General features: G+C 37.7%; 1 protein-coding gene and 1 pseudogene across 7 annotated transcripts in view; both read right to left on the bottom strand.

Annotated features, from left to right (window-relative positions):
* Window positions 1–23,287, bottom strand: part of Lrp1b (LDL receptor related protein 1B) — a 1,777,797-nt gene that overhangs the window by 848,770 nt on the left and 905,740 nt on the right. The gene's annotated exons all lie outside the window — the stretch shown is intronic.
* Window positions 22,241–23,249, bottom strand: LOC130864843 (LIM and senescent cell antigen-like-containing domain protein 1; annotated as a pseudogene).

The raw sequence follows: 23,287 nt of genomic DNA, 5'->3' as shown, positions 1-23,287 counted from the left end.
ATCTTCAGATTAAAGGTTTGAAAAAAGTATTCCAAGCAAATGCAGTCAATTAGCAAGCAGGAATAGCAAAATTAACATCAGAGAAAATAGACTTTAAACCAAAACCAATCAGATAAGATAGGGAAGACCACTACCCTCTCCTTCAAAGAAAAAGCCAGAAAAGGGATATTGCCATTCTAAACATGTATGTACCCAACATAAAGTCATGCAAGGTTATAGAAGTATCTCTACCACAGCTGAAACCATATACTAACCTTCACAAGGTAATAGTGGTTGGCCTCAAGAAAGCCACTCTCACCAACAGACAGGTTTTTCAGACAAAAACTAAACAGAAATATTGGAGCTAAATAAGATCATAAATCAAATAGACCTAACAGACATCTATAGAACATTATACCCAAACATTATAGAAAATATTATCTTATCAGTGTCTCATGGGACTATATTCATAAAAGTCCACAAACTGGGACAAAAGACAAGTTAGTGTAGATACAAGAAATTGAAAAAGCACACTGAATATTCAGGAAAGAATTCAAACTATGAACTGAAATCAATGAAATAGAAACAAGAAAAAGAAAAATGACTAAAATTCAATGAAATAATCAGTTGGTTATTTGAGGAAATCACTAAGATTGGTAAAATTATACCCAAATTAACAGATAAATGGTGAGAGATGAAACAAATTTTGAAAAGTAAAAGAAGAAAAGAGGCATTAAAACTGATACTGAGGACATTTCAGATAATCGTAAGAACGTACTTAAAAGCTTTGTATTCCACTGTGTTGGAAAACCTAAAGAAGTGGATAAATTTATCGTAATATATAACTGACCAAATTTAAATCATGATGGTATAATCTATTTTAGCAGACTCATAATGAATACTCAATTAGAAGTATGAAGTAAATATTTCCCAACAAAAAAGAAAAAAAAATCAAAATAAAAATTTTAAGAACAGCATTACATAAATTTAGGATTTAATTCTACCAGACCATTATAGAAGAATCAACATCAAATACTCAAAATTTCTCTCAAAATGAAATCTAAAGAAAATTATAGACTAATGTTTCTTCTGAACATAGAAAGAAAAGTTCTCCATAAAAAATGTTTGCAGGAGGATGCTTATATGGTTTTCTTTGGGTTCACCTTCTTATTTAGCCCTCTAGGATCATGAATTATAGTCTCAATGTCCTTTATTTATGGCTAGAAACCAAATATGAGTGAGTACATCCCATGTTCCTCTTTTTGGGTCTGGCTTACCTTACTCAGGATAGTGTTTTCTATTTCTGTCCATCTGTATGCAAAATTCAAAAAGTCATTGTTTTTTACTGCTGAGTAGTACTCTAATATTAACCTTCATCAGGCGATGAAAGGAGACAGAGACAGAGACCCACATTGGAGCACTGGACTGAAATCTCAAGGTCCAAATCAGGAGCAGAAGGAGAGAGAGCACGAGCAAGGAACTCAGGAACGCGAGGGGTGCACCCACACACTGAGACAATGGGGATGTTCTACCGGGAACTCACCAAGGCCAGCTGGCCTGGGCCTGAAAAAGCATGAGATAAAATCGGACTCGCTGAACATAGCGGACAATGAGGACTACTGAGAACTCAAGAACAATGGCAATGGGTTTTTGATCCTACTGCACGTACTGGCTTTGTGGGAGCCTAGGCAGTTTGGATGCTCACCTTACTAGACCTGGATGGAGGTGGGTGGTCCTTGGACTTCCCACAGGGCAGGGAACCCTGATTGCTTTTTGGGCTGATGAGGGAGGGGGACTTGATGGGGGAGGGGGAGGGAAATGGGAGACAGTGGCGGGGAAGAGGCCACTTTAAGAAATAAATAAATAAATAAAATGGAAAAAAAATCTTAAGAAATTATCTTAAGAAAGCAAAATAAAAATCCTATGCATAACCGAAAAAAAAAAAAAAACCAAATACAAGATCACCTAAAAAAGTGTATCTACCACAACCAAGCTGGCTTGATTTCACATAGGCACTGATGGTTGGTTCAACATTTATAATCACTAAATATAGGCATAAATTACATGCATAACATAAATTTAAAACAAACTAAATAAATGGTAATAAAAGATGAAAACCACACAGTTGCCTCATTAAACACAAAAAGAGCCTTGACAAGAGTTAGCATCACTTCATAATAGTCTTAGAGACCAGGGATATAAAAGCCAAACATCAACATAATAAAGGCATCATATAGCAAGCCAAAAAATAATATCAACATAAAAGAAACTCAACCCATTTCCACTAAAATCAGGACCAATACAAGACTGTCCACAGTCTCTGTGCCTATTCAATATTATTTGAAGAATTACCTAGAGCAGCAACTGAAGAAGATCAAGGGGATAGAACTAAAAATAACGTCGTCAAATATCTTTGTTTACAAAGTATATGATTTTACACATAAATACCCTAAAAACTCCCTAAAGACTTTCAGCAATGTAGCAGGATACAAAATAAACACACAAATATTGGTAGCTTTTCTGTATATAAAGGATATATAGACTGATAAATAAATCAGGAAAACAATGCCTTTTCAATAGTCTCAAAGTATATTATGATAGCTATAACAAAGTAAATAAAAGAAATACAAAATGAAAACATAAAGAGTGAAAATAAAATAGAAGAAGAAAAAAGAAGATGAAAAATTATCCTATGTTCATGGACCGGTAAGGTTAATTTAGTGAAAATGGATATCCTACCAAGAGCAATCTACAGATACAGTGCAATAACAATCAAAATTCCAACACAATTCATCATGGAAATTGAAAAAAGAAAACTTTACCTTCATGTGGAATTTTTAAAAATCCAGAATTGCTTACACATGCAGAGTAATGAAAGATAGCTAGTGTTATCATCATCCCAGATTTAAAGTTACTATTACAGATATTTGATAATTAGAACAGTATGATATTGTCATAAAAATAGACATGCTGGTCAATGGAATCAAAGTGAAGATCAAGACATAAATTCACATATCTACTGACACATGATTTTTGACAAGAAGCAAAGAATACTACTAGAGCAAAGAAACATCTTCAACAATGCTGATAGTCACACTGGATGTCTTCATGTAGAAGAACTAAAATAGATTCAGATGCAACACTGCACAAAGACTCAAATCCAAATGGATAAAGGATCTCAACATCAGATCACATACACTGAATCTGATAGAACTGAAGGTGGAGACGAGTCTTGAACTCATTGACACAGGAAAGGATTTTCAGAACAGGACACTAATAACACAGCCATCAAGAATAACAATTAATAAATGAGATATCATGAAGCTAAAGATCTTCTGTATGTAAAAAGACATCATCATTCAAGTAAAGCAGAAAATTCAATAGTGGAAAATGCTTTATTAATTATACATTTTATAGAGGATTAGTAGATAGAATATATAAAGAACTAATAAATAAAAAAATGAATATTAAAAAAAATATGCACTTAAAATGGGTAAAGAACCAAGCAAAGAGTTCTTAAATGATGAAACACAAATGGTCAAGAAACAAAGGAATGTTCAACATGTTTATGTACAAGAAAATTCAAATTAGAACTACTGTGTGATTTCATACTATGGGAATCAGAATGGCCAAAGTCAATCAGACAAATGTCTCACAACTTCATCTCTCTCTCTCTCTCTCTCTCTCTCTCTCTCCCTCTCTCTCTCTCTCTCTCTCTCTCTCTCTCTCTCTCTCTCTATATATATATATATATATATATATATATATATATATATATATATACACATCTACATATCTGTCATCCTATCTATCTATCTATCTATCTATCTATCTATCTATCTATCTATCATCTGTCTATCTGTCTATCATCTGTCTATCTGTCTATCTGTCCTCTGTCTATCTGTCTATCTATCATTTTGTGTTGTGTTTGTACACATAGTTGTGGGATCATCTTTTGGAGCTTAGGCAGCATCTCAGAAAACTTGCTCTTTCTCTCTCAGTAGACAATAACTCTTCAGATGGGTGCAGAGCTGCCCAAGCTCCTAGTCTACCCGTACTGGGATTCTGGACAGATTTATCTTGGGCAGGTCTTGTGCACAAAGTCCCCAAAGATGTTTCTGTGTGCAACTCCTTTGTCATGTCTATCTAATACTACTTCACAGCAGATATATACTCCCCATAGTTCTTGCAATCATTCCACTGCATCTTCTGTGGATGACACATAAGGCTTGGGAAGATAAATCAATCCAATATTTGCCTTATCATGTGAAATATTTTATAAACTTTCAGTGGCTATCCAATATAAATAAGGTGCTGTAAATTACAGCTGTGGTTTATCTGAAAGGCTTATTGTGTTTGCACTTCAGAAAATATTTTGAACTTGTGTGTGTGTGTGTGTGTGAGAGAGAGAGAGAGAGAGAGAGAGAGAGAGAGAGAGAGAGAGAGAATTAGATTTGGGTACATGAGTGAAGTGGAAGCCAGAAGATAACATTTGTTCCTCTGAAAGTAGAGTCACAGGTGTGTGTGTGTGTATGTGCGTGTGTGTGTGATATCTCATGTGGATGATAGGACTGCTGAGCCATCTCTCCAGTGAGGGCAGGAAATGGACAAATTTAAGGATCTTGGGTCTAAACCAGAAATGTGAACCTGTTCTTCAGATTGTTTTTTTTTTGTTGTTGTTGTTGTTGTTGTTTTGTTTTTGTTCTTATTTTGTTTTGTTTTTCTTTTCTACTTCTCTTGCTTATTCAACCTGGATCCATCATTGTGAAACTTCTCACAGGATTTCCCAATAAGTTATGGCAGCCAGTAAAGATTAGGCATTAGGTCAGCTGCTCTGAATGTCAAATGCCAAATAGTAGCTGAACAATAAGGAAAACAATGTACTTTTACTGGGAATTTTGTAACCACTTCTAGGTTAATCCATTTACATCATTTAAGAGAGTAGCTTCTTGAAATAAAGAGGTGATTTGTATTTAAGTTCAAGCAATGTCCTTTGCCAGTTTTGAGACACTGAGAAGGATTCAACCTAATTGAATCTCTATCTCTTCACATATAAAATAGAAAAATCAGAGAAAAATCTTGCAGAGTAATTGTTAGATTTAAGTTACATAATCAATGCGAATGTTAAGCTTTGCCTTGTTTAAAAGTCCCTATATATCTCATTACAAATCTGATATTTCCAGTGGATTATATTTCCGGGATTTATAGCACCATTGCATTGAAATCTTTGCCTTAGGAAAGATATATCTCTTGATGTCTTGTGATTAGGGTGCAGTCATAACAAGTCAGAATCTTGATGCAACAGTGTCTCAGCAGTGCCAAAATACAGTATTTTTTTTTCTTTAGTATCTTTTAAAGCACTAGCTGTGTCTCTTTTAATGGCTTTTGGGACCCTACTTATAGGTCACCTTGCTCAGTCTTAATACATAGGGAGGTGCTTAGTCTTCTCTTTAAAAAAAAAAAAAACTGTTTTTATTGAGCTATATATTTTTCTCTGCTTCCCTTCCTTCATCTCACCTCCCCTTCTACCCTCTGCCATGGTCCCCATGCTCCAAATTTACTCAGGAGATCTTGTCTTTTTCAACTTCCCATGTAGATTAGATCTATGTATGTCTCTCTTAGGGTCCTCTTTGTTGTCTAGGTTCTCTGGGATTGTAAATAGTAGGCTAGTTTTTCTTTGCTTTATGTCTAAAAGCCACTTATAAGTGAGTACATATTATATGACCTCCCCTGGAACAGGCCAGAGCCAGCAACCTTCACCGGAACTGGCCTAAGCCAGCTAGCTCTACCAGAGCAGGCCCAAGCCAGTGACCTCTGCCAGAGCATTCCCAAGCCAACAGCCTCCAGCAGGCCCAAGCCAGCCACCTCCATGGGACAAGGCCTGAGCAAGTGATCTCAGCAAAACTTTCAATCACCATAGACTCAGCTCACCTATAAAAAGACACAGGCTAACATTTTAAATATGAAACGGAATTAATCCTTCTTCGGCATGCAAGAAACACACGTCAACCTCAAAGACAGACATCACCTCAGAGTAAATGGTTGAGAAAAAAATTTCCAATCAAACAAACCTAAGACACAAGCACGTGTAGGTATCCTAATATCTAATAAAACAGACTTCAAACTAAAGTCTTTGTCTCAAAAGAGACAAAGAAGGATATCTGTATTTCTCAGAGGTGCTTAGTCTTATTGCACCTTGAAATGCCATGTTTTATTGAAACTCATGGGAGACTTGCCCTTTCCTGGATCAAGACAGAAGAGAAGGAAGTTGGGGGATGGAACTGGGGGTGGGAGTTGAGGAAGAAACTGGAAGGAGAGTATGAGAAGAAGCTGAAGCCTGGATGTAAAATAAATAGATCAATATAATAAATAAATAAAAATAAGCAAAATGCTTAAAAAACAATTAAAATACAAAAGAAGTAAATGCTAAGCATTCACATATATTTATCAATTTTTCATTAACTTTTTAAAATGTTTTCCCAGCATTGTTTCTCAATTTCCTTTAGTGTATTAATATGTTAAGCGTTTCTCTATTTTAAAGGCTATTTTAAAAGTAGCTATTGCTCTCTCAAAATAAACTTTCTGATATCATGTTGAATTATAAAAGTTCTTCCTTGTGATTTGTGAAATATTTAATTTGTATATAGCTGCTTAATATCACTATCTGAACAACTTTCCTGTAAGATTAGTAGCTCTCTGCTAGTCAAGTAAATCATAATTCAAACCAATAGTTCATTTCCATAATTATGAGTCATATTTTGAGAAATATAGCTATTGGTCTTTCCTCACAATTATCTTATTCCAACTCATTAAATGGTTTATTATATTCTGTTTCCTCCTTCAATGCTCTACTAATAGAAACAAGTAGCAAGTTTAGATTAGAAGTGAAATAGAGAGCTGGCAAGTCTCCTGCTACATTTCCCAGGTTGAATTATTTTAAATAACAGGGAAAATTCTTAACTCTTTTCAGAATGAAAAATAAAATGTGTCATTTAAAAATACTTTTGAAATTAAAACATAACTGCGTTGTTTCTCTCATTCCTTTCTTTTTCCAACCTTTCCCAGGCGTGTCCCTTGTTCTCTCCTGTAAATTTATGGCCTCTATTTTATTACCTGTTATCAAATGACATATTCTAATATATGTAAATATATGCTGATCAACCTGTATAATTAGAGATTTACTTGTATAATGTTACTTTTTTATATATTATTTCAGACCTGACAACTTGATATTGGATCATCAGTCAAGAGGCTCTTCAATGGAGAAGACTATTTGTTCCAATCTGCATTTCTTGACTGTCTATACAGTCCTTTGTTTAAGGTGAAAGTCCCATGAGTTTTACCCTTTCCGTGTTAGCATATTTAGTTTCTTGTTCTGAGGTCTTGTTTAGGCAACCATAGCTTCTCTGACATTTCTAGGAGACAAAATCTGAGAAAAAAAAATGTCCTGTTCCCCCAGCTGTTAGAACTTAAAGAGCTTTCTGTAACAGCTCTCAGAACTTTTCCACTGTTCCTTTAACTATGATCTTCAACTATAGGTGGAGGCGTTGTTAGAGATGTACCAGATGGGACAAGGCACTACACCATCCTATGTCCTCTGCAATTCGTCCTGTGTTGCCTCTCTTTAATGGTTTTATTTGGTTGCAAGGAAAGATCATTGAAGATGGATGAGACCTTTTCTTGTTAAGTGGGTTTAATTACAATTAGACAGCTCTTGGTTATTACTAAGATGAGGTTTGTCACTATTGTACTCTTTTTTTATTATTATTGTTTTTTTATTCTTTTTTAATTAAAATTTCCACCTGCTCCCCGTTTCCCATTTCCCTCCCCTCCTCCCAAATATTGCCCCCTCCCCCCACTCCCCTCCCCCTATCCCCACTCCTCTTCTCCTCCCCACACACCATTCCCCCTCCCTCTCGATACTGAAGAGCAGTCCAAATTCCCTGCCCTGCGGGAAGACGAAGGTCTTCTATCTACGTCCAGGAAGGTAAGAATATCAAGCCTGTTCGGACGCTCACCTTCCTGGACCTAGGTAGAAGGACCTTAGTCTTCCCACTAAAGGGAAAAAAAGACTACAGATGAACTGAATACCAGTGACATTTAAAAATGAGATCATCATTCTAACCTCCTTCAAGGTCTCATGGCAAAGGCAATAAATGATCTTCATAACAACCACAGAAAAATATTATTTTTTCCTGAAAAAAACAAACAAACAAAAAAAACAAAAAAAAAAATCAAGCCATGACGGTTACTCTTATGGTTCTTGACATTATAGCTGGTTAGGGTTGTTGATTGCTTCCCGCCCTTGGATGCTTGCATGGTATATTCTGGTAACATAAAAGTTCCTCGTGTAAGAGCTTTTGTAAGAAACTGCTCGGATACTCCTGCACTCAAAGTGTATGTTTTCTTCACCAATAAGGTATTTTTTTTTATCTCTTAGAGGAAGCAAGGACAAGAGCAATAGCTTGTTTTAAGAATCTCTTGGACAACACTGACTAACAACAGATATAACAGAAGTTATACCTGATGCTGGAATCTCTTCTTAAAAAGCTTGTAGTTCTTGGAGGTGGAACATATGTAAAATTGTCATTAAACAATATATGTATACATACACACAGATATATTTACTACATGTAATTTTAGGTAAATATATATTAATGTGATTTCTTAGGACTTTTATAACAAACTTGCTATTATTTTACTATTTTTTTCTCCTGCCTTTGGATTTCTCTCCCTCTACACTCAATAATTAAAATGTCATTCCTATTTTGTACATTTCTACCTCCAGAAGACTTTTGCCATCCTATTACCCCTTTCTTGTTCAGCCAGTCAATGGATCCTTTGTATTTTCTTGGATTCTAGTGTTACTCTAGGATATGTATTCACATCTGAAGATTTGGGGCTAGGATCCTTAAATGATAGAGAACATGAGATGTTTGTTCTTCTGGGCCTTGATTATCTCATGCAATATGATTTTTGCTAGTTCAGTCCCTTCAACTGCAAATTTCACGATTTCATTTTACTTTACAACTGAACAATATTGTAGAGGGTGTATGTACTGCTCTTTCATTATTTATTCATTATCTGAAGTGTACTTATATGGTTGTCATTTCCTAAGTGTGAGTAGAACATGGCTAATCAAGTTATTTGTGGTTTAGTCATGGTGTCCTTTGGAAATATGCCAAGAAATTGGATAGCTATGTCACGTAATAAATGCATTTTGGGATTTCACCACACTGATTTCTGGAGTGGCTGGACCAATTAATAATCCCATCAACAGTAACTGAGAGTTCCCTTTCACCCACACTCCCTACAACTTTTGTTCCCAATTAATTTGTTTATCTTTGTCATTCTGACTGGGGTAAGATGAAATCTCAAGTTGGTTTTGATTTGTTAATTCAATTTGAATAATGAAAAAATTTAAAGATAATTTTTACTTATTTTATTTTCTTCTTTTGAGAATTACTCAGTTCCCTGGCCCATTCTTGAAAAGGTAATAGTTTTTAGTTTTTCATATGTTTTGTGTATCAATCACAGGTCATATTTTTGGCAGTAAAGATTGCCTTCTATTTTTTGCATTAAATTGACAGTTCTTTAGCTGTAAAAATATAAAAAGTTTTATGAAATCCTGCTTGTCAATTTCAGATTAAAGTCCTTATACAAATAGGATCATATTCAGTTAGTCCTTTCCAATACCTATAAGCAGTAGGTTACAACCTATGTTTTCTCCTAAGACCATCAGTGTTTTGGGTTTCACATTTAGGTCTTTGCTGCATTGGGAGTTAGGTTTGTGTAAGTTCATAGCTATGGATCTAATGTAATTTTTCCACACGTGGACATCCAGTTTTTCCAGCTTCGTTTGTTGAAGATACCACTTTTTCTGCCTTTTCTCCAAAGTGTGTTTTTGGCATCTTTGTCAAATATTAGAACACTGTAGTCATATGTACTTAGATTTTGTTCTTCAGTTGTCTTCCATTTGTTCATATGTTTTAAAGCCAGTACCATAGTGCTTATTGCTTTGGATTTTGTAATTGAATGAGCATAGGAAGAAATAACAGTAAAGGAAGCTAGGAGGGGACATAACAAGTAAAACACGTTATTGTTTTGTCACTTATAGCCTGAAGCTTTAGGACATAAAAATGTAACTTTTTTATATATTAAAAAAAAAAAACAAAATACATAGCCAAGAAAAATCTAAAATTGATATTAAAATAAAATAGACTTTAGTTGGTCTTAGAATTTAGGGATTATTTACACTGTTTTTTGTATATTTGACTTTAATATCATTGGGAGCTTACAAATATTTCCTTTTCTTACCTCTCTTCTTTTTTTATTATTTCCTCTTTCTTCCAGACAATATTAGAATGAAAAGACATATCTCTTCTGAAGGTAACCTTTTCCATATCTCTTATTTAATAATTTATGAACTCGAGCAACTTTACCCTACATTTAGTTTATCTTTTTCATTACTTAAAACTGTATTGAAAACAATTATATAACTACATTAATAAGGTTTAATGGTTAATGAAAAGGTTTCAAGTGTGTGTGTCTGTGTGTGCGGTGGGAAGTCCTTCTGTCTATGTATTGCTTTTATTGGTTAACGATTAAAGAATTGCTTTGAGGTGGGAAGAACAGAACTAGGTGGGGAAAGTTAGGCTGTATGCTCGGAAAAAGAAGGGCAGAGTCACAGAGAAGCCATGGAGCCACCAGAGATAGAAGCTAGGAACTTTACCTGGTAAGTCACAGCCATGTAGTGATACACAGATTAATAGAAATGGGTTAGATTAAGATGAGTTAGCCAATAAGAAGCTAGAACTAATAGGCCAAACAGTTATTTAATTAATACAGTTTCTGTGTGATTATTTCGGGAGTCTGGGCAGTTGGGAAACAAACAAACAGCCTTCCTCCTCACTATGTGTGTATGTGTGTGTGTGTGTGTGTGTGTGTGTGTGTGTGTGTGTGATCATTCATGTGACTGAATGGAAAGCAAAGCACAATCTTGTGTGTCAGACTCACGAAAACTATCTACTTCCTTTGAGACAAGGTTTCTCATTACCTACAGTGAACTCCAGGCATCGCTTTGTGTCACCTCAGTTCTGGGACTATTAGTCAGCATTTTCTAATTAGGCTTTTGATGTGGGTTCGAGGGATCATACTCCTTTCTTAACACTTGCCAGGCAATTACTTCCCTGACTGAATTATCTCTATTACCCAAAGGGAATGTTTCAAAGAATGCATTAAAAGGAACAAATGACCCCAAGTACAGTGAGAGGTTTTCGTATTACATAAGTCATCTATAAAGTAGCTTTATGACATTTATTTCTAAGGAAAAGAATCAGTTTTATTTTTATTACTGTACAAAACTTGAGATGGGTAAAAGATAGATTTTTACAGACACACACCAAAAAGTTATAAAGTCAGTGATATCTGTTTCCTGGACTACTAATCTTCTTCTTTCTGGGCTATCAGTTTAGTGACCCAGAAAAAAAGTTATTTTTCACCATAATACCTATGATGACTTACACAACAAGAAAGGGATAATGAAAAACCAGGATATTAAATAAATGAAATGAGAGAAACACTAGAGGTTGAACCAAAGGTTATAGAGAGTAAAGGAACATATACAATATTTTATGTCCAAAATATCAACCTTCTTTTCAGAAGTATGAAGAGTCTTAAAACTTCTACAATTTGTATTGTTTTGAAAAATTGCTATGTTGACCTCTTCAAACCACTAGGATGCTAGCAACACATGTTCTGAGTTTAAAACTGCCATGGCTCATTTCTTCTTTCCTTTCCCTGAGAAGGTTATGGATAGAGGACAGAACGGAAGGTCTATCAGTGCACAGTAGTGCATAGATGATTAATAGATGGAAAGAACAGATGTATGACTATCCTAAAATAGTGGAAAAATCTAGGAGGAAAAGAACATACAGAGAAATGCAGGGAAGCAGACTTCATATTCATGGTTTATGTGGCTACACTCTTATTTTGTTGACTCTTCTGTTTGGTAGCCTGAGTGATCCCTTAGGACATTTCTTTATCTCTACTATTTTCCTCAGTGACCCAGTTGCACTAAAGTCAGTTCACAGCCAGAACACAGTAGAACATGTGTGCTTCTTAATATATAAGGACACTAAGGATTGTGGAAGACATTAGGAGAAAATGTGTTCCTGACACTTAGGATGGTTCTTGGACCAAGTCTACACAGGAAACAAAGAAAGAAACTTAGTATGACATTGAGATATGTATCTATATCTATAGATAGATAGATAAAGGATATAGACAGACAGACAGACAGATAGATAGATAAAGAGATAGTTGTAGATAGATAGATATAGATATATACATATATGTATAGGCATAGGCATAGACATAGACATAGACATAGACCTACTACTTCTTTCCTGCTGGGGAATCTTTGTTACATCACTCTGAAAACGTTACTACTTCCTCTCATTCAAGCCCTGTCCTTATTCTCAGGCCAGGAATATCTTTGGTAATTTTACTGTTTCATGGAAAATTTTACTTATTTCATAACCTCCCAGTGTCTTCTGTGTATTCTGGCCTGGCTTTTCTCTTTGTTGCTTCCTGGCTAGTCCCTGAACCTTGTACAGTATTGTCAAGGTCTACCTTTTCATTTGAACTCTTCACTGAAGATCCCCTTTTGCTTTAACACACCTTTGCAAAAAATTTTTTTCTCTTTCTTCTGACGTATTGTTTTCTATAGAAATCATAATAATATTCAAATTTAACAGCATTGTTTCTTGTATTTACAGGTGTTGTAATTTGTTATGCACATCCTTCTCCGTGTAAGGTTGAGAAGAACAAGAGACTGTTTTATTGAAAATAAATATGCAATAACAATTGAAGTGGAAAATAAAAAGAAACAAAGAGGACAGAACATGGCTATGACTCTTAAATAGAACACAATAGAAAATATTGTACGTAAAGAATAAGATTAATGGATATTAAAATCAGGAAGTAAGTGTGTATACTGGAAATTACCATGTACATAATAGCATTCCATTGATTCTAATTACTAAAGTAAGTGCCATTACACCAAAATTTCAAAGTTAATTTGATAGAGAACCAAATTATAAAATTCAGAAAGATAAATAGAAACCAGACATGGGAACAGAATCCTGTAATCCAGCCCGCAATGAATGGAAGCAGGAGGATATGGAATTGAAGGAGAGTTCCAGGAAAGCCTGACTACATGAGACCCTCTTGGGGGAGAGAATGAATGTGAGTATGGACAAGAATGGACCTGTTCCGTCGCAGGTAATGCAGGGCCATTAAACTAAGAAAAAAGATACACCTGTCATTTTTAAAACACTGTTCTGGACCCCCAAACCTGCCTTGTCTGCAAGGTCCTTAGCTGTGGAACAGTTTCCTGCCATTTCACTAAGGCTACCAACCCAGAGCAGTGAGTCCCTGACCAGAGGGCAGGCCTCAAGGTCCCCGCCAGGGAAAGCGGGCCCTTGCTGCTGGGGCTGCAGTCTCTGCTGTGATCTGCTGGACCTGCTCTGCCTGCGCCCTACTTCCCTGAGTCCCTGGCTCATTGGGGCATCCAGGAGTTCCTGTGTAGGTGCCGAGAAGTTTCATCGGGACGGGTGAGTGTGTGCTATCCTGGGGCGTACTGTCCAGGTAGAGAGCACAAACACCCCTCCCCCAGCTCCTGCTGCAGGGCTTGCTCTCCTACACACCCGCCCCCACCCCCACCCCCAAACCTGCCTTGTCTGCAAGGTCCTTAGCTGTGGAACAGTTTCCTGCCATTTCACTAAGGCTACCAACCCAGAGCAGTGAGTCCCTGACCAGAGGGCAGGCCTCAAGGTTCCCGCCAGGGAAAGCGGGCCCCTGCTGCTGGGGCTGCAGTCTCTGCTGTGATCTGCCGGACCTGCTCTGCCTGCGCCCTACTTCCATTAGTCCCTGGCTCATTGGGGCATCCATGAGTTCCTGGGTAGGTGCCAAGAAGTTTCATCGGGACGGGTGAGTGTGTACTATCCTGGGGCGGACAGTCCCGGTAGAGAGCACAAACGCCCCTACACTAAGGCTACCCAACCAGAGCAGCGGGCAGGCCTCAGCAACCCCCGAAAGGGAGCGCAGGCACCTCCAGCTTGTACTGCAGTGTCGCCTGTGTTCTACTGGACCCCGCCCGACCCCTTGCATTCGGCCTTCTTTACGCGGGTCATTGGAATACCACGCATCCATGTTTTGGTGTTGAGGAGTTCACCTGGAAGGGAACGGTTCCTGCCCCTACACTGAGGAGATACACCTAGAGAGTTAGTCACAGCAAAGACTGGTCCAAGACATCAGGCCTCTCCTGGCTCCATTTGAAGGAAAAGATGGGCAGGCGCCAATGCAAGAATTCCCCCAACAACTTGAAAGGCAACGTGACATCACCAGGATCCAGGAATCCCGAAATGAGAAGTCTAAACCCTAATACAGAAGAATTAGAAGAATTCGACTCAAAAGTGAATTTTATGAAAATAATAGAGGACCTTAAACAGGAGGTGAAAAACTGCCACAACCAATTAGAGATTACAAACAAAAAGGTAGAGGAAATGAATAAATATCTCAAAGATACCCAAGAAAACCAAGAGAAACAAGAAAAAGTAATCAAACAGGTAAGGGAAACGGTTCAAGACTTGAAGAACGAAGTGGAAGTAATAAAGAAAACACAAACCGAGGGAAGGATGGAGATGGAAAATTTGAATAAACGAACAGGAACTACAGAGACAAGTACCACCAACAGATTACAAGAGATAGAAGAAAGAATCTCAGACACTGAAGATACCATAGAGAAAATAAACACTCTCATCAAAGAAAACAGCATAACCAACAAATTCTCATCACAAAACATTCAGGAAATCTGGGACACAATAAAAAGACCAAACCTAAGAATAATAGGGATAGAAGAAGGAGAAGAAGTACAGCTCAATGGTCCAGAAAATATATTTAATAAAATTATAGAAGAAAACTTTCCCAACCTTAAGAAAGATATTCCTTTGAATGTCCAAGAAGCATACAGAACACCAAATCGACTGGATCAAAAAAAAACATCTCCTCGTCATATAATAATCAAAACACAAAACATACAGAATAAAGAAAGAATATTAAGAGCTGCAAAGGAAAAAGGTCAAGTTACCTATAAAGGTAAACCTATCAGACTTACACCTGATTTCTCTATGGAAACCATGAAAGCCAGAAGGTCCTGGATAGATATACTGCAGAAACTACGAGACCATGGATGCAAGCCCAGACTACTATACCCAGCCAAGCTTTCGTTCACTATAAATGGAGAAAACAAAGTTTTCCAGGATAAAAACAAATTTAAACAATACGTAGCCACAAATCCAGCCCTTCAGAAAGTAATTGAAGGAAAATCACAAACCAAGGAGTCCAACAATGCCCACAATAACTCAGACATCTAAAGACCCTTCACCAGCACAACTTGAAGAAGGGAAACACACAAACTCTACTACCAAAGGAAAGAAAGAAAGAAAGGAAAAATGACCGGAGTTAACAACCACTGGTCATTAATATCACTTAATATCAATGGACTCAACTCACCTATAAAGAGGCACAGGCTAAGAGATTGGATACGAAAACAGGATCCAACATTCTGCTGCTTACAAGAAACACACCTCAACCACAAAGACAGACATCTACTCAGAGTAAAGGGCTGGGAAAAGGTTTATCAAGCAAACGGACCTAAGAAACAAGCAGGTGTGGCCATACTAATTTCTAAGAAAGTTGACTTCAAACTAAAATCAATCAAAAGAGATGGAGATGGACATTTTTTACTCATAACAGGAACAATTCACCAGGATGAAATCTCAATCCTGAATATATATGCCCCTAATATAAAAGCACCCACTTATGTAAAAGAAACGTTACTAAAACTCAAGGCAGTCATCAAACCACACACACTAATAGTAGGAGATTTCAACATTCCTCTCTCACCAATGGACAGGTCAATCAAACAGAAACCTAACAGAGAAATAAGAGGATTAAGGGAGGTAATGAATCAAATGGACTTAACAGACATCTATAGAACACTCCACCCAAATAGGAAAGAATATACCTTCTTCTCTGCAGCTCATGGAACCTTCTCGAAAATAGACCACATACTCGGTAACAAAGCAAACTTACACAGTTACAAAAAAATATCGGTAACCACCTGTGTCTTATCAGATCACCATGGATTAAAGTTAGAATTCAACAACAATGCTATCCCCAGAAAGCCTATGAACTCATGGAAACTGGACAGTCAACTACTGAACCTCACCTGGATCAAGGAAGAAATAAAGAAAGAAATTAAAGTCTTTCTTGAATTCAATGAAAACGAAGACTCAACATACTCAAACCTATGGGACACTATGAAAGCAGTGCTAAGAGGAAAATTCATAGCATTAAGTGCCCACTTAAAGAAAACGGAGAAAGCACACATTGGAGACTTAATAGCCCACCTGAAAGCTTTAGAAAAAAAGAAGCAGACTCACCTAGGAGAAGTAGAAGACTGGAAATAATCAAATTGAGGGCTGAAATCAACAAAATAGAAACACAGAAAACAATCCAAAGAATCAATGAAACAAAAAGCTGGTTCATGGAGAAAATCAATAAGATTGATAAACCCCTATCCAAACTAATCAAACGGCGGAGAGAGAATACGCAAATTAACAAAATCAGAAACGAAAAGGGAGACATAACCACAGACTCAGAGGAAATTCAGAGAATCATTAGATCTTACTACAAAAACCTGTATGCCACAAAATTGGAAAATGTTATAGAAATGGACACTTTTTTAGATAAGTACCATATACCAAAGTTAAACCAGGACCAGGTGAACAATCTAAATAGACCTGTTAGTCGCGAAGAATTAGAAGTTGTTATAAAAAACCTCCCCACCAAAAAAAGCCCAAGTCCAGATGGCTTCAATGCAGAATTCTACCAGAACTTCCAAGAAGACCTAATACCTATACTCCTTAATGTATTTCACAATATTGAAACAGAGAAGTCATTGCCAAATTCCTTTTATGAAGCTGAAGTTACTCTGATACCAAAACCACACAAAGACACAACCAAGAAAGAGAACTACAGGCCAATCTCACTCATGAACATCGACGCAAAAATACTCAATAAAATACTGGCAAACCGAATCCAAGAACACATCAGAAAAATTATCCATTATGATCAAGTAGGCTTCATCCCAGAGATGCAGGGCTGGTTCAAATACGAAAATCTATCAATGTAATCCATCATATAAATAAACTGAAAGATAAAAACCATATGATCATTTCATTAGATGCTGAAAAAGCATTTGACAAAATTCAACATCCCTTTATGATAAAGGTCTTAGAGAGATTAGGAATACAAGGGTCGTTCCTAACTATAATAAAAGCTATTTATAGCAAGCCGTCAGCTAACATCAAATTAAATGGAGAGAAACTCAAAGCTATTCCACTAAAATCAGGAACACGACAAGGTTGTCCACTCTCTCCATACCTCTTTAATATAGTGCTTGAAATTCTAGCAATAGCAATAAGACAACATAAGGGGATCAAAGGGATTCAAATCGGAAAGGAAGAAGTTAAACTTTCATTATTTGCAGACGATATGATAGTGTACATAAGCGATCCCAAAAACTCCAGCAAAGAACTCCTTCAGCTGATAAACACCTTTAGTAGCGTTGCAGGATACAAGATCAATTCCAAAAAATCAGTTGCCCTCCTATACACAAAGGATAAGGAAGCAGAGATGGAAATCAGAGAAGCATCACCCTTCACGATAGCCACAAATAGCATAAAATATCTTGGGGTAACCCTAACCAAGGAAGTAAAGGATCTATTTGACAAGAACTTTAAGTCAATGAAGAAAGAAATTGAGGAGGATACCAGAAAATGGAAGGATCTCCCTTGCTCTTGGATAGGGAGGATCAACATAGTAAAAATGGCAATTCTACCAAGGGCAATTTATAGATTCAATGCAATCCCCATTAAAATCCCATCAAAATTCTTCACAGATCTTGAGAGGACAATAATCAACTTTATATGGAGAAACAAAAAACCCAGGATAGCCAAAACAATCTTATATAATAAAGGATCGTCTGGAGGCATTACCATCCCTGACCTCAAACTCTATTACAGAGCCTCAGTATTGAAAACAGTTTGGTATTGGCATAAAAACAGAGAAGTCGACCAATGGAACCGAGTAGAAGACCCTGATTTTAACCCACAAACTTATGAACACCTAATTTTTGATAAAGGAGCTAAAAGTATTCAATGGAAAAAAGAGAGCATCTTCAACAAATGGTGCTGGCAGAACTGGTTGTCAACGTGTAGAAGAATGAAAATAGATCCATATCTATCACCATGCACAAAACTCAAGTCCAAATGGATTAAAGACCTCAATATTAGTCTGAACACACTGAACCTGATAGAAGAAAAAGTTGGAAGTACTCTACAACATATGGGTACAGGAGATCACTTCCTACGTTTATCCCCAGCAGCACAGACATTAAGGGCAACATTGAATAAATGGGACCTCCTGAAACTGAGTAGCTTCTGTAAAGCAAAGGACACTGTCACTAAGACAAAAAGGCAACCCACTGACTGGAAGAAGATCTTCACCAACCCTGCAACAGACAAAGGTCTGATCACCAAAATATATAAAGAACTCAAGAAACTAAACTTTAAAATGCTAATGAACCCAATAAAAAAATGGGGCACTGATCTGAACAGAGAATTCTCAACAGAAGAAATTCAAATGGCCAAAAGACACCTAAGGTCATGCTCAACCTCCTTAGCGATAAGGGAAATGCAAATTAAAACAACTTTGAGATACCATCTTACACCTGTCAGAATGGCTAAAATCAAAAACACCAATGATAGCCTTTGCTGGAGAGGTTGTGGAGAAAGAGGCACACTCATTCATTGCTGGTGGGAATGCAAACTTGTGCAACCACTTTGGAAATCAGTGTGGCGATTTCTCAGGAAATTTGGGATCAACCTACCCCAAGATCCAGTAATACCACTATTGGGAATATACCCAAGAGATGCCACATCAAATGACAAAAGTATCTGTTCAACTATGTTCATAGCAGCATTGTTTGTAATAGCCAAAACCTGGAAACAACCTAGATGCCCTTCAATGGAGGAATGGATGAAGAAAGTGTGGAATATATACATATTAGAGTACTACTCAGCAGTAAAAAACAATGACTTCTCGAATTTTGCGTGCAAATGGATGGAAATAGAAAACACTATCCTGAGTGAGGTATCCCAGACTCAAAAAGAGGAACATGGGATGTACTCACTCATAATCGGTTTCTAGCCATAAAATAAAAGACATTAAGCATATAATGTGTGATCCTATAGAAGCTAAATAAGAAAGTGAACCCAAAGAAAATCATATAGTCATCCGCATGGAGAGGGGGAAGTAGACAAGATTCCAGGGCAAAAACTGGGAACTTGCGGGTGAGGTGGCATGGGGCAAAGGGGAAATGGGATGAGAAATATGAGAAGGGGAGGATGGGAGGAGCTCGGAGGATTGGGATGGTTGGGATATAGGAAGGATGGATACGGGAGCAGCGAAGTATATATCCTATCTAAGGGAGCCATCTTAGGGTTGGCAAGAGACTTGACTCTTGAGGGGTTCGCAGGTGTCCAGGAATATGTCCCCAGCTGGTACCTTGGGCAACTAAGGAGAGGGAACCTGAAATGACCCTATCCTATACTGATGAATATCTTGCATATCACCTTAGAACCTTCATCTGGCGATGGATCGAGGTAGAGACAGAGTCTCAATTTGGAGCAACGGTCTGAGCTCTTAAGGTCCAAATGAGGAGCAGAAGGAGGGAGAACATGAGCAAAAAATCAGGACCACGAGGGATGCACCCACCCACTGTGACAGTGGAACTGATTTATTGGGAGCCCACCAAGGCCAGCTGGTCTGGGACTGAATAAGCATTTGTTGATTCCGGACTCTCTGAGCATGGCGGTCAATGAAGACTGATGAGAAGCCAAGGACAATGGCACTAGGTTTCGATCCTAGTGGGAGCTTAGCCTGTTTGGACGCTCACCTTTCTGGACGTAGATAGAAGGACCTTGGTCTTCCCGCAGGGCAGGGAATTTGGACTGCTCTTCAGTAACGAGAGGGAGGGGGAATGGAGTGGGGGGAGAAGAAGAGGAGTGGGGATAGGGGGAGGGAAGTGGGGGGAGGGCAATATTTGGGAGGAGGGGAGGGAAATGGGAAATGGGGAGCAGGTGGAAATTTTAATTAAAAAAGAAAAAATAAAAAAAAAATAAAACACTGTTCTGGAGTTACAAGCTAAATCAACCCAAGAAGGTAAGAAATAATGGCTACAAATCTGAAAATATGAGCATTTTCAAACACTTTTATTTTATATCTAAGAAATCTAAGTGTTTGTACAAAAAATAAGTATTTTTTTTTACTTTTGCATATTGAGTTTATACAAAAAGAATGGTCCAGACATTTCAGGATAAAAACTTTCATAAAATAGAACTGAGTTTTACCTGAAGTTAATATTCTTACCACTCTCTTTCAATCTGAAAGTATCATTTATACCTTTTTACTATCTTATAGTAGATAAAACCCAACTACAACATTTGAAATGAAAAAACCTAAAACATGTATCAACATCATTCTAATAAGAGGACAAGTATTAGTTTCCACTGGCTTCCTGAGAAAGAATTTTTAAAGTTTATCAGTGATAAATGATTCTAAATTTACAAATCTCAAAGTATTTTTATTTGGTATTATATGAAACATCTAGCATTCCTGATTAGGGGATGGAGTTTTCTAAGGCAAGGAAAGTCAGATTATGTATGAAGCACAGATATTAGCACACAGGTACTATGACGTGCACAGCCACATTTTCTGAAACAAGAGTCCTCGGCTGGCCTAGAACTCTCAGAGGTCTGTCCTCTGCGTGCAGAGTGCAGGGATTAAAGGCCAGTGCTGCCATTCCTGACTCACACCCACTTTTGAAAGTGATACATTCCAAGCTGCATAATAGTTCATCTCCTGTCCTATTTGAATACTACATATTTTACATTAGCTTAAAAGTATAATTGTATAACATATTTTTTAGAATGATTCATCTTCCCGATATCACAAAGTATGCAGTATTTTCAAGATAACTGGTATAGCTTTGTTTTGCTCAACAATGTAAAAGACATACCAGTAGTTACAGCAACTGTATTAAGTAACTGTACAAAGAAAGAAGCTCATAAGGAGAACCAAACAGAAAACTAAGCATAGTGATTTGACAAAAATTCAAGTCTTTTTGAAATATTTTTGCTTCTTAGTAATACGCATGTTCCTTTTACAACACTAACTGGATAAACATACTAGGAGTGCATAGGAATTATTTTGGTAGTTTACTTATCTTTCTTATAGCCTTCTCCAGTATATGAGTGAGAAATTATTTTCTTTTTTATAAGATTTTATTTATTATGTATCCAGTATTCTGCCTGCAGGTAGACAAGCACGCCAGAAGAGGGCACCAGATCTCATTGCAGATGGTTGTGAGCCACCATGTGGTTGCTGGGAATTGAACTCAGAACCTCTGAAAGAGCAGCCAGGCCAAGAAAATATTTTCTTATGAGATGAAAGAAAGCAAAGTTTGGAGTCTTTTAAAATCTGAGCCATGTAAAAGCTGACTCTTTATAAATCTTAGTCAAAGTATTTATTTTTATTTGGTATTATATGAAACATCTAGCATTCCTGATTAGGGGATACAGTTTTCTAAGGTGAGGCAAGTCAGATTTTGTATGAAGCACAGATACTAGCACACAGGTACTATGACGTGCACAGCCACTTTTCGTTTTTCGAAACAAGGCTCACCACGGCTGGCCTAGGACTCAGGTGACTGTGGCGGTGAGCGGACAACTCGTGGGAGTGAGTTCTCTTTCCACACGGACCCAGCGTTGGTTTGCGGAGCAGAGTGCTTTAATTTTGAAGAGTTAAATTTATTTGGAGGACAGGGATTAATTAAAATTATCCATTAACACGTTTTCTTCTTTCTTTTCTTTTCTTTCTTTTTTTATCCCGCTCTATAGCATTTAATGTTCACAGACTGCTAAGGCTAAAGTCCTGATTTCATCTGTGTTTTACATGGGAATAAACATTTTTTTCTTTTTAAATCGGAAAAGGAAAATGAAAAAAAATCTCTCTAATGCTTTGATACATCTTTAGTTAAGGGTGGATCAAGTTAAGTAATATTGGCTAAACCAGAAGTTACTTCCTTCTTAAGGTCTCAGCTAGTTTCTTAAGTCTTTTCTTTAGCTCCAATGGAAATTTCTCATAGCATTTCTTGCAGACTGGTTTCATGTCAAACTCCACAAATTTATTCTTGAGCGTCAGTTTGGTATTGCAGGTGGAACAGGCAAAGCAGCTCACACACCAGGCCTTGTTGAGCGCAGAGACCACATCACCTTCTATGACGCGGTTGCAGTGGAAACAAACATCACCAAATAGCTGATTATAGTGAGTTTGGCAATAGGCCAAGCCCTTCCTCTCATGATGGCAATGTCCAAGAAATGGCTTTTCACATTTGGCACAAACAAAATGCTCCACAGGCCATTGCTTGCCCATGGCATTCACTACTCGCTCTTCAATGGGCCTCCGACAGGCGCCACAGAGAGGGACCCCCACCTTATCATGACATGGCAGTCTCCTTTCAGCTCCCGGGCATCAGCAGTCAGCTCCTTCCCGCAGTTGGCACAGTTGAAGTGGTCTGGATGGTAAGGGTCATTCTTGAAGATGAGAGGTTGTTCATCAATGATGGCATGACATTTCTGACAAATGTATTTTCCAAGGCCTCTGGCCTTTTCACGGTTATGGCATGGACGACACAGGTGTCTGCCAGCATTCTTGACAAACCCTATGTCTGCCAGCACTTCCTGGCAGAGGTCACATCGAAAGCACTCAGGATGCCAGCTGTTGGTCATGGCTTTAATAACCAGACCAATGATGAATTCACCACACTGGTGGCAGCAGGGAGCAAAGAGCATCTGGAAATCGTGCTCACAGTACTTCCTTCCTTCAAACTCACAGAAGAGTCCTTCTGGGAACTGCTGGAAGCACTGGGCACACACAAAGCACTGCTCATGGTACAGCTCACCATTACTGTTCACGATCTTCTCAGCAGGCGCAAAGCCTCCCTTGCAGGGCTCACACGTGGTACTGGCCAAGGCATTGGCCATGTTGCTGTTGGTCACCCCGGCTGCCACGCCCAGCATCTCAGCCGTCCACGCCGCGTCCGCCTGTGCCTCCGTCC

The sequence above is a fragment of the Chionomys nivalis genome, chromosome 22, assembly GCF_950005125.1.
Source record: "Chionomys nivalis chromosome 22, mChiNiv1.1, whole genome shotgun sequence".
NCBI lineage: Eukaryota > Metazoa > Chordata > Mammalia > Rodentia > Cricetidae > Chionomys > Chionomys nivalis.
The sequence above is the reverse complement of the archived record's forward strand: the minus strand, read 5'-3'. Positions and strand labels throughout refer to the sequence as shown.